The sequence below is a fragment of the Ips typographus genome, linkage group LG16 (assembly GCF_016097725.1).
Source record: "Ips typographus isolate SLU linkage group LG16, UJ_Ityp_2.0, whole genome shotgun sequence".
Lineage (NCBI taxonomy): Eukaryota > Metazoa > Arthropoda > Insecta > Coleoptera > Curculionidae > Ips > Ips typographus.
In genome coordinates this window covers 830302-843815 of record NC_138437.1, presented here as the reverse complement: position 1 = coordinate 843815, position 13514 = coordinate 830302, and the positions used below count along the sequence as shown (strand labels likewise).

General features: G+C 38.4%; 1 long non-coding RNA gene across 1 annotated transcript; it reads left to right on the top strand.

Moving 5' to 3' along the window:
• Window positions 1–396: 396 nt before the first annotated feature.
• LOC145738876 (uncharacterized) lies at window positions 397–9338 on the top strand. The gene is made up of 5 exons (XR_014180881.1): window positions 397–1484; window positions 1549–1687; window positions 4450–4515; window positions 4573–5039; window positions 6087–9338. It is a non-coding gene; the product is annotated as an uncharacterized LOC145738876 (long non-coding RNA).
• Window positions 9339–13514: the final 4176 nt, after the last annotated feature.

Below are 13514 nucleotides of genomic sequence, written 5' to 3'. Positions count from 1 at the left end.
GTTCGAAAATTGACAGACCTTTAATTCAGTATTTAGATTTTGTAGAAGTAAAACTGTATCATTTTAGAAGCAGAAATCAAAGCAATTGCGTTGTTCATCGAGCGCCGCCGCTGTGTTCGTGCATCATACTGAGGGACGCGCTCGCGCACTTTGCGAATTTTACCAGGTTGACTCGCGTTCAACAAAACTGGGTTGATCATCAGGATTCGGTGTTCACGGTTTGAATTCAGCACAACTTAAGTTTGCATCAAAAACAACTTCTTCCTTCTATCATCAACAATTTTGCAAGGTCTTAAAAACTTGATGAGATTTAAATTTGGAACCTGATCCAAATTGAAATTGTTGTGATTGGTCTTTTTTTTTAATTGTATGTCTTGCAGTTTGGGTGTGGTACCTTTTCTATCTGCTGCTTTGCTTGGTGTCTTAACTGATCTCTTTTTTGGTTAAATATTAAAGTAGATTCTACATCAGGTTCTTATAGATGATCTGTGCGGTCGAGTTGACCGGCTATTAATGGTAATCTGTTCTTATTAATTTGTCGGCATATAACTTGGGAATCAAATTTGGCTCTACATCAATTTTCATAATATACTGAACATTTTCCGGTATCCGGTTGTTTTGCTTGTCGAGTTTACATTTTTATGGTTTCGTTATAGAAAGTAACAACGGCAAGGTCATGCACCGACCTGTTCTAGGACTGCTTTATTAAACTTAGCTCGTTCAGAGAAGTGTACCGTCATGATCATAGGCCCATTACTCTTCGAACATCTGGCATTTCTAGATTGCTGACCTATTTTATCATAGCTATGCATTCTTGTGATTCTTCTTTGCACATTCAATGCATAACTTATTGTCGAAATCACTGAACTTCAGCGCTGTTAACAAAGTTTCTTCGATGTGACGTTAGGGAAGAATTTTTGAATATATAAAGAGCGCACGTAGTGGCAAAGCGTTTAAAATTAAAAAAAAAACAGTTCTTGTACTACTTTTCCTTGGGATCCCGACGTGTCTTTGGGATCAAAGAAGGAGCAACGAAATTAGGGAAGAATTCAAGACAGAGGACGTTGTTAGATGGACACGTGCTAGGAGACGCTACTGGAACGAGCACAATTCCAGGATGAACAACCACAGTTGGCAATGGAAAATCAGCATCCGGCAGAGGGGCAAATAAATGGGTAAAACAAGCCTTAAGCTTCCGCAAAGAAGAAGTGGAAGAGAAGAAGACCTCTTGTGAAGCATTTAACTTGACGCACAGCAACTCTATCTCTCTTCGCAGTATCTTCATATTAACCCAACTGACAACTACTGTATGAATGGTGAGTGTGAGGAAAGGATTTTTTTATCATACTATACTTTGATAAAAATATAGTGAAGCTATTTTTATTAATTTTACAGATGCTTTTGAGTATAAACAACTTCTTCCATGGAAGAGACTATGTCGAACATACATTGACACTCATGACAATGAACTGCAAAGATGATAAGTGGGTTAACTAAACTTAGTATGACATTTATGATGATTTGAGAGATAATTTTAGTATATTTAAGGTTAGCTGGATGAAAGCGGAATTACAAATATAATTACAAATAGTGACGATACATACAAACGGAAGGACGATAGAGTGAATTAAATTTGGACCTATGTTTGAGGAAACTGTTGTCTAATGCTGCTTTGGAGCTATATAAAGTAAGTGGGGGTTTTGTTTAACCAGTAATTTGATTAGTGAAATAGGTATTCCAAAAACAAAGTAGTAGGCTGAATTAGTCATAATACTCAGGTGAAGTATCTGGGATTCACTCTTGACAGAACTCTCACCTGGAACCAGCACTTGGAAGGTTTAGTCAGTAAAGCAAAGGTTTCTCTATGAAGATGCAGAAGTGTCTGTGGGCAATCTTGGGTTGTTCGTTCCCCAGAGATGTTGTGGCTTTACACTAGTATCGTCAGACCCATGCTGACCTACGGTGCGTTAGTCTGGTACAACAAAAGCCTTCAGAGCGCTGCAGAAACTGTATTCAATACAAAGACAGGGCTGTCAAAGTATCCCGGGGGTGACCAAAACAACGCCAACGTCCGCGCTAGAGTGCTTCCTCTTCAGCTTCTCCTGAGGAAAGAAGTGATGATGGCCACCTGCCGGTTACATCACTCTACCCCTGCCTTGACGGCATACATGGGTCTTTGAGGAGCACTTGCGAAAATTCTTAACCGTAAGCCTCTGACGATGACATCCTACATCCTTCCAGGCACGGCAGCTAGAACGCTAAGCTACAGGATCCTTGTGTCAACGAGAGTGTACTGGGCTTAGCTTTTGCTGGTTCACGGACGGCTCGAAATCCTCGACAAGGACAGGAGCCCCGACTTACAACGACAAGGCGAACATCTGCCTAAAGAGGAGACTTGGCAGCACACCAACGGTCCTCCAGGCGGTACAGTTTGCCATCGAAATCTGCACCAGGAGGATGATGGGAAACCTGGAGTACATCGATAAAAATCTTCACAGACAGCGGACTCTTTCGTCGGATTGGTACCTGTCATAGACCGCTTGGAGCTGTTATGAAGCTCTGAACACTCGTAGGGAAACCAACAGTGTTACCCTAATGTGGATTTTGGGTCATTCCAGCTTCACAGGCAATGCCAGGGCTGATACACTTGCGAAACAAGCGTCAGAGGAAGCTCTCAGAACCAAGAACCGGTGATCGGTCTTGCTCACAGTGAAGCAAAGAGTATAATTTCGGAGTGGTGCAACGAAGTAGCACTCTGGCTTTTGGCTGAGAACGCCGGGGATCGTTCATTCCAAGTAGACGGTCGCAGTGGGGGAAAAATGTCCACTCACTTAACATAGCATAACGTACCAGGTCAGTTATCCTTACTAACTTGTAGCTTAGTCTACGAACACGAACACACAGGTAATAAACGGAAGCTACAACAAGGTCAACAAAGCGAGACAGTGCGGTTAAACCAAGATACAAAAGTTCAATCGTACGGGACACACTTAGAATAGGGCTTGAAGGATACCCTGAGTAAGTAAACCTGACCCGAGTAAGGAGGAAAGGAATTTAAAAAAACATAACTAAGGCGAGGAAACAGAAAAGAAATGAAACGATGAAAGAAAGGACCTTACCAGGCCAGAGCAAAACTCTTCAGAAGTAGAAGACGGATCAAGAAAAAGAGAAACTATGGCAGACTGATACCGCTGAGTATGGATTAGATGTTTCTTAACATACTTCAAGCACTGGTAAATGTTGGAAGCTTTATTGTTTGAAGCTGTTTAAACCATTCCCTGCATGACTCTCTCTGTGGGATGCCAACAAATAGTACGTACTCTCTTCCTCTTTTTGAACACAGATTCTCACCAGAAAGCTTTTCAATGCCCCGTCCCAAAGAAGACTGTACCACTTTAGACTTATCGGGATTAAATTGTCATAAAGCGAACCCAGTCTGAAGACACCCTGAGACATTCGCTTTTTATATTATCAGTGCTCTTCTTAGCTCCTGCAAGTCATTAACATACAACACGAATAGCACTGCTCCCAATCCCTGTGGCACTCCCGACAACACTGATTCGAAGGTAGGTTACCATTATAAACAACAAAGTACGATCTTATGAAACTTGCTGCTAGTCTCTCAGACCAGAGTTTTCAAGTTTTTCTAACAGAATAATATGACAGATATTGTCCAATGGCTTTGAGAAGTTACAAAATGCCGTAGTGAGATTTCCATTCCTTTCAAAGATTACGACAACATTTATCAGTGCATCCGCAGTAGAAAGTACTTTTCTGAACTAATCTGAGCTTGGCATTGTGATGCTTTCCGTTTTTAAGAACCGTCTTGAGGAAGTTTTAATTTTTGGAGAAAGATTCTACAGTCGCTCCAGTGTAGCAAATATTGAGTAGAAAAAGCATAAGTTTCATTAAGTGACAGCTGCGGGAAAGGAAACAAACACTTCACGGGCCTACAAAAACCTACTTTTACGTCTCAAAGGTCCTCCAGGAAAACTTTGAAACGGATTAAGGAAAAACACAAGGAAAAGTACTGAACAATTTTTACGTAAAATCTGGGCAACGGTGCTTGCAAATCCACATCATCCCCTAATCCTAGGAATGGAATTCTTGAAGATAATCAGCCTAGCCAATAGAACACAAAGTTTAAGCCAAAACTTAAATTCCTTTAACTCCACGCTTCTAGTAAAAGCGTATCTGTGCGTCGCGAATACGTTATTTTCTATGGCAGTTTGTGCTTCAATCATTACATACAGGGTTTTTAAAACCTTTTCAACCTAATAATCTTGATATCTGGTTATTCGTTAGTTTCCAAAACTTTTGAACAGCTTTATCGTTTGTGTCAGTTCTTTCGCTTTTAGAAATATTTAGGAATTTAAGAAATGGTTTTTCTTTTTTGTTTATATAAATATGAATGCCACTCACTTTTACTGAATTATGCAATCATTTTAGGACACAAAGGAACAGGTCAAATCTGTATATGTGTCCAACACAGCACATGCCTGGAGCCAGTAAAATGTAAGGTATATAACAATTATTTATATGTGCTTATTAATTTAAAAAAATAATTTTTAGGCAATGCTGTTCTTACACATGGATCGTATCAAATTAACCAACAGCAGGTGTGTAAGAGTATTGTAAAACTACAAACACAGTCGAAGCAGGATCGGGTGCCTCCGACGCTTCTGTCCAGCGGACCTCTAAAGTTTGTAGTACCCGGGAGGGAGGACTGGGAATTCTCTCACAACTCTATCCTCCCGTCGCATGGAGACGTCTGGTTTACAGATGGATACAAAACCGTGACGGGGGCAGGGGCAGGTGTGTATAGTGCGACTTTGGGGACGAGGCTTAGCTTGCCTCTTGGGTGCCACTGTACCATCTTCCAAGCCGAGATCATTTTAAACTCACCGCTACGCCGGAAGGATATATTTATCTGTACGGACGGCAAGACAGCAATGGCTGCCTTAAAAGCTGATTCAATGACGTCTGCGCTGGTGCTGGAGTGTAAGAAGACAATCCTGTCGCTCACGCGGATGACCAAGGTACGTCTAACTTGGGTTCCAGCGCACTCCGGTGTTATACAATAAAATCGATTGCAAGTAACAGTACCTACCATTGTAGTTTACTTCAAATTTTTCCATTCTGTATGCCTTCATCTTGTACCGGATGAACTTGGGTTAAGGGTAACTCAGGCAAACACTGGACTATTCTTAGGATTTATTTAATGAGCTGCTTCAATTAAATAAGTACCAAATGAAAACTAGCACAGAGCGACCAACTATACTTTTGAAAGTTACAATAAATAACAAATGCCTAGGTAACACCAGGTAATGACTTTCCTTAGTTAAAAAACTGATTCATCTAAAACCACACGGCTGCTAGCTGAACAACTGTCATTAAATGTTCGACCAAATTCGATATCAACGAAATAGTAAAAAAACGAACTATGAACTCCGCTCGAAATGTGGTTTTTACCCATAAGGGCCCAAGAATTATGTTAATATGTTCTGTTACAATCTTCATTCGGAGGAAGTAAACAAATTCTTTGAACCTATTGCCATTGTACATATCTTCATACTTTCTGCTTTATCTCCCATTCACAATTTTCAGAAGATGCGCCAAAATGAATGTGTTTCTTCTCTCTAATTTTATTTCAAATTTGTCTTTTATGTCAAAAACACAAACGTGTCGTGATAAGTCTGCTTTATACATGTAGCTACATAATATGTACAAAATTATTTGTTCCTTACGATTAATCTGCATTGTTATCTACCTACATCTATCTGGAATCTACCTACATCTACCTGCATCTATATTGGAATATAATCACCTTAGAATTAGCCCCATAATTAACTATTCCACAAAGCAAAGTTCATTTTTCCTAATACGGAATTGGTCTTCCACTTAACCTAAACAAAAATATTAACAATTATCCTAAATAACTCAAAAGAACAAGCAATTTCCGCAACCACACAAATATGATAAAACTGTATATAAACCATTAGAGAAAAATAACATTACCAAGTTAACATTTCTTATTTTGTAATTAAAATAAGTTACTTCTAAATTACATATATTTTATTTTACAGGCTCCACGTTGTCAGCGTTGACTGCCTACCATCTAACAAAGCTAGCTGGATTCGGTTAATGGCAAATTGTAAGAGCTACAGAGTCAGTTAAATGGGAAAAGTTTTAGAGAATTCTATGTCAAACTTATTCCCCGTTTCCAAATTAAATTATCTTTCTCCGTTTTCCGGAAAATTGAAAAAACATCAGAGGCTGCATTTTAAACAATTGCTTACAGCTCCTTAAGAAAGGCAAAGAGAGTTTCAAAACTAGACATTATTAGGGCACTTTTTTATGTAGAACCCGATGACGTAATTAGAAAAAATCTATCGTCATTGGTTTCCGAGATATGGATGATAACTTTGTAAATTCTTATTGCCGGCATCTTGAATTTTTGGAAAGTGCTTAAAAAATCATTTTCAATGATGTACTTGATGATGGTGTTATTTAGTTTCTAAAAGGCAGAAAAAAGGTTTTTTAAATTTTTGTCATAATTGGCCTTGGCAAATTTAGCCGCCATTAAAAAAAATAAATGACAATCAGTGTGCTTTATGCTACTAATTTTTATACTACTACTGCAGTGAGTGTGCAAGTGACGTGCGCACAAAATTAGATAGGTTACAAAGGCTCGTAAGCACTGTTGAACGGGAGGCATGAGAACGAGAGCACTTGAAGTGCTGCTCAACTTTGTGTCTTTGGACCTTCAAATAAAAATGGAAGCCATAAGGACAGCATATAGGCTGCACACTATGAATGGACACTCTTGTATATGGGACTGCGCCACTGAACGGTTCTTATGAGTAGTGATCATATGCCTAGAAGACTACAGCCCTCAAACTTCCTCAAGGTTGTATTTACCAAGCGGGAGGAGTGGAAGAATGGAGCTGTCCCGGGGGTCGTCCGCGATGGATGCAACTGGTTCACGGATGGATCCAGCAGAGGGTGGCAGGTGTCTACGCTGACCAAACAGCGAAGCATTTTGCATTGGGTACACGCTACTGTATTCCAGGCTGAGGTGGTTGCGATCCTGTATTGTGGGCTAGAACTACTATCGAGCCCGCGACAGGAGGACACAATTAACATTTGTTCTGACAGCCGAGCTGCCATCATGGCAATTAGTGCTGAGGTAGTGCACTCCAAATTGGTTCTGGAGGGCAAAACAACCCTGGAAAAGCTGGCCCAAAAGAACGACATACGTCTTGTGTGGGTTCCGGGACAAGCTGCTATTCCGGGAAATGAAGAGGCGGATTAACTGGCAAAACTGGTCACTCAAAAAGTGCCTGTTGGTTCAGAGCCGACTGTGGGGATCGCCAATGGCAAGGTGATCCAGTCGCTAAAATCTTGAACGCTGGAACTCCGCCATAGGTATGAGGCAAGCCAAAGAACTCATCAGTGGCCCTTCAGCCAAAAATACGAAATACCTGCTGGAACTAAGCAGAGATAACTTAAGGACGGTGACCGGCCTACTGGCTGGCCACTGCCAGCTGGGACGGCATCAGTACTTGATGGGTATAACCGAGGATCCTACTTGTCGAGGATACTTAGAAGAGTCGGCAGGACACATCTTAATGTGGTGTCCAGCCTTCACTCGTTCGCGGACAACATTCCTGGGACAGTCAATATTGACGCCCAGAGCAATCAAGGAACAACAGACTGGTTGGCTCCATATAGTAGCTACCAACAACCGGGACGTGACGGGCCCATACAGGAGGCCTATACGTTTCTGGGGCGCTGCCCCGCCGATTTGTCAAACAACAAACAAACAAACAACTACTGCAGTGTGCTACAAATTTTTATAATTTACAAAATGTCATATTTAATAATTCCATTATTTCTTGATTTTTGCGTACAGAATGATGTAAAATTTTGCTGGCATTAAAATTTTGTAAAGTTGCTATCAAAAAATGTGTACATACACAATGACAATATACAACAATAACATACTTTTTATACAGAAACTTTACAAAAACTTTTACTTAAATCAAAACTAAACGCAATCGCACAGTTTTTTGTTTGTTTTTTTTATAATGTCAGCCAAATTTTACATTATTGTGTACGTAAGAATGAATAATGGCGTAAATAAATTGATTTTTTTTACTTATTTTGTAAATTTTACAAATTTGTTTTTCATAATGGTGGCAACATTTTCCACGACCAAACTATGACAAAAATTTAAAAAACCTTTTTTCTGCCGTTTAGAAACTAAATAATACCATCATCAAGTACATCATTGAAAAGGATTTTTTAAGCGCTTTCCAAAAATGCAAAAAATCAGGATGGCAGCCATAAAAATTTACAAAGTTATCATTCATATCTCGGGAACCAATGAAGACAGATTTTTTCTAATTAGGTCATCGTGCTCTACGTGAAGATGTGCCCTAATAATCTCTTAGTTTCAAAACTCTCTTTGGCTTTGTTAAGGTTATCTGTAAACAATTGTTTAAAATGCAGCCTCTGACGTTTTCCCAATTTTCCGGAAAACGGAGAAAGATAATTTAAATTGGAAACCGGAAATAAGTTTCACATAAGATTCTCTAAAACTTTTCCCATTTAACCGACTCTGTAGCTCTTACGGCCACCGAGATTCCAATACATGTAGAACCAATTTGGGACACACTGTATAAATAGTTGAGTTTGGGAATTTGGGAATCATGGGAGACATCATCTGACTCGGACTCTTATTGTGAGCTCCTAACATTTTGCATTTTAACGGCTTTTTGGAGGCCAACCCAATATGTGTATGTATTCGTTCTTACTTTGAATAGTACAGGAAATTTGGGTACTATTACTTATCCAACAGAATACTAATTAATGCTGCAATGAACTTAATATTTGTGTGATATAGACAATAATGTAGGATGCAATTTAAGTTTCTCTTAAATTTTCATCACGAATAAAAAAGCGATATGAAATTCACAGTAGTATAGTATTCGCCAGAAGTGATTTAACTGCTTTTCTCAATCACTGGGCGTTACTAATCTCAGTTAAATAGAAAGAAAAATATTAAATCTTAGTAGCGTTCCGACAGAAATTGTCTTTTTAATTTTAGTGTTGAAATTGTATTACTTGGATAGGTAAAATGTAATATATTAGTGATGTTTTATAAATATCTGTTCGGTTATTAAACTACTACTAAGTACTGGCATTTAAATGTTATATGATGTAATGATCGCACTAGTGAACTATGTTATAAAGTGTAGTAATACATTTTATTATATTCTAGTACAAACATGCGGTTTATATTACTGAATATTTGAATAAACGTTTTTACGTTTTTTAGCGTCTCATTTTGCATTCAATGAAAATAACCCATAACATGAATCTTTTCATAAAGGCAGATCAATAGAACAAAACAAAAAATTCTCAATTTTTCTTTATACAAGGTTTTTCAATGAAAAGTAGCCACCCTGAATATCTTCCAAAATAATTTCTCTCTTAAAAAATGCTAAGACACGTCAACAAAGATTGCAAGGGGGAAAACTTTTTACGTAGGATTTGATTTTCTGCCATCAGCCCCTTTGCCGCCATAGCCACCACCACTAAGTTTTCAAATGGCACCATACCCTGTGTGGCACATCGTTGGAAAGGGTATTTTATAAGGAATTAATTGCACTATTTTATTTGTACATTTGCAGGTCAAAAGAATAAAAAATACGTTTTGTGTTTATTTTTTGTTAACTGCAGAAATAATAGCAAATAGCGGTTATCATTTAATTAATGGGTCAAAATAACCTCCGTTAACTTCCATACCATAATACAAGCGACTTTGGAAGAGTTCGCGAATATTTGTGAGGACTTGCGGTGTCAGTTGTCGGCATACATATATTATTCTCTGCCTAAGGTCTGCAATATTGGCCGGCTGTGTTGCATAGACTTTAGATTTTAAATGCCCCCATAGAAAAAAGTCCAACGGAGTGAGGTCGGGTGATCTCGCAGGCCATTCCATGGGACCACGTCTACCAATCCATCTTCCAGGAAATCGATTGTTCAGATATTCTCGAACGGGAAGTGAATAGTGTGGAGGTGCACCGTCTTGTTGGAAAACTAGTTGATTTTCAAATAAATTTTCATCATTTTCTAGTAGCTCTGTTATGGTCGGATCAACAGTGGTGTCAAGAAGCTCAAGGTAAGTAGCGCCATTCAAATTACCGTCAATAAAAAACGGACCAACGATGCGGTCTCCTAAAATACCTGCCCAAACATTAAGTTTTTCTGGATATTGGGTATGGGTTTCCCTAAACCAATGTGGATTCGTGTCTGACCAATACCTACAGTTATGCCTGTTCACTTCTCCATTCAATAAAAATATCCACTCATCACTGAAGCAAATATTGTACAAGTTCACGTTGTTTGTCAGATTAGTAGACATAATTTCAAAAAATTGTAGTCTTCTATCATAGTCATCTTCGTTTAATTCCTGAACCAATTTTACCTTGTATGGATGAAAATTGTGTTTTTTTAAAATTCTCCATACACTGCTCGTCGAAATACCCGATGCATGGGAAATTTGATTTAAAGACTGATTATTATCCATATCCACTGCAACGTGTCCCAAAACACCAACTTCAATTGGTTCATTAATAATTTGTCTTTTAGGTTGATGTTTTTTGTTTGTCACTGAACCAGTTTCCATGAATTTTTGAATCAACTTTAAGACATACTGATGACCAATTAATTTATCTGGATGGAAACCATATTGACAATGTTCCTTCAAAAAAATGTTTTTATTTTTATTGGTCTCAATTCAAAGCAAATGTACAAATAAAATAGTGCAATTAATTCCTTATGAAATACCCTTTCCAACGATGTGCCACACAGGGTATGGTGCCATTTGAAAACTTAGTGGGGGTGGCTATGGCGGCAAAGGGGCTGATGGCAGAAATTCAAATCCTACGTAAAAAGATGTCCCCCTTGCAATCTGTTGACGTGTCTTAGCATTTTTTAACAGAGAAATTATTTTGGAAGGTATTCAGGGTGGCTACTTTTCATTGAAAAACCCTGTATAGTGAGAAAATTAGTAAATTGATTATTCTCTAAAAGGATTATATACCATACATCAAAACGTTGGCAAAGTTGTTCCTGAGTATGTACTGATGTAGATGCTAAAGGACCAGATATAATGTACTGGGTAAATTGTGTATATGTTGTAGGCATAAAGCAAGTTTAGGGATGTAGTCATTTGTCCAGGCATTTACTAAGTGCGATAGCAAATAGCAAGACGAAAACAGTTCAAGCTTTTTAAGGTTTTGCTATTTGTCTACGCATTTACACAGCTTATAAATGATACCCGTCATTGTGACAACCCGATGAGATTCAATAGAGTGTTACTTTGTTATTTGCCGAGGCATATTTACCATTAGCCAGCCTCTAGAAAAGCCGCAAAGATGTATTTACTGCTCTTAACATAGAAAATGCATTTATTTATGCATTTGTACCATCCTGTAACTCATATGTCTTGATAAGTACACTTATATAAAACCTCAACATTTTGGATTGGATGACCAATAATTTAGACCGGAACAAATGATGCTCTATTGAATCACAAACCGTTATTGGCCCAGTCAATTATCAAAGGCGATGACGTAACGGTCGAAGTGCTCTTCCGTATCTCTCGACGATGACTGTGTGTGTCCGCCGCAGATGTGGACGGAACGTCAGGAAGAAATTCCATTGGACCACGGCTTATAAGCTCGGATAACTTTTGTATTTCAAAGACAGTATTGTTCCATAAACTTTATCGGGTCTCCTGGTGTAAGAGAATAAATATCATCTATTTTGCCCTGCAATGTTATTTGGATATTTGTTGGATCACGTTGTTATTTGTGACAAGGTAAGTAGATCCTGAGCATGCGGCAATAGCACCACATTTCAAAGGCTTCCAAACGTTTAGACGTATCATCTGTTACGATCCAGGCTTTCACACATATAGAAGCGTGGAGTGGAGAAACTGTGTGTATAGCAATATTCAAGTGCATCTTACATAGGGGTTATTAAAAACAGAGTTCTGAGTTTTTCTAAACGGCATCTGATCTCCCGTGAGTGATAGGATTCCTTGTTCAGGCTGCAGTCGAAATACGTTATTGTATCTGGTGTTTCCAAGATTTCGCTATTGGCCCTAAACTGGTAGCACTGTCCCTCATCGTTTTTACTATAAGAATTTTGGTCTTCTTGCAGGTAAGCCTCGTACTATATATGTTACATGCCACTATCATCATCATCATCATTAGCCTTACCGCCACAAGTGGGCCTCGGCTTTCTCAAGTTTCTTTCGCCATTCTACTCTATTCAGCGCCACCCGCTGCCAGTTATTTGCCTCGATCTTCCCAGCATCCTCATCCACCCCGTTCTTCGTCGTGTTTCCACTGGTTGAGTGTTTAGGATCTTTTGTAGTGTGATTTTGATGGTTTTCATCTGTTTTACTAATTGTCCAGGTCTCGGATCCGTATGTCAGGACTGGGATTATAAGGGTTTTGTAAACTTTTGAGGTGTTTGAAAAGTCCGTAGTAGCACTTATTGGCAGTTAGTATTCTTCTTTTAATTTCTTGTAATGTTAAATTTTCATTACTGACGGAGGATCCAAGATAGCTGAAATTTAGTTCTATGTCGAACTCATATTCTTCAATTATTAGTTTTCGGTCATCATACCGCTATCCCTACTTTCTTCGCCTCTCTCTCAAATGTTAGGAAGCTTTCTGTAAGGTACAGGATACAATATGTACTTCAGTATTGTTCCCCTAATGTCCAAGGCTGAATCTTTGACTGCTTTGTCTAGAGCGATATTGTAAAGAAGGCAAGCGTGTGCGTCACCCTGTCGGTCTCAATGTGATGGACGTTTCGTTCTGAACTTTTATTTTGCATACAATACCTTATACATTGTTGCTTTTGCCAATCTTATGAATTTTGTTGGTATATTAAGTTCAAACAGTGCTTCATATAGCTTTGGTCTTATGATGCTCTCATACGCAGTTCTGAAGTCTATAAATATGTGGTAGGTGTCGATGTTGTACTCTCTAGTCTTTTCAAGTATTTGGCGTAGCACAAATATTTGGTCAATTGTAGAACGACCTATTATGTTTTCGGTATATGTGTTCATCTTCTTCTAGTTCTATATTAACCAAAACGTCTCTTCACTTAGTAAGTAAATGTGAGGCCATGCAAGGGAGCCAGATATTTGGGACACACATTTTGGAACAGAGAGACATAGCAGAAATGTTCTTCAATTTTCCGGGAGGACAGAATTGTGACGAGCTAAAATAACGTTGTTGTATTTGACTGTATTATTAAACAGACTATTTTAAAATGTTATGTTTGGAATTTATTTTCAGAAAGTGAGACACTTTTGAAACTATTAACATATAAAAAAAATAGTACCAAAAAGTTCACAATGTGAAACTTTTAGAATTAATTCTTATTTACAATTTCCATAAACATAATTGAAGTGTAAAATTCAA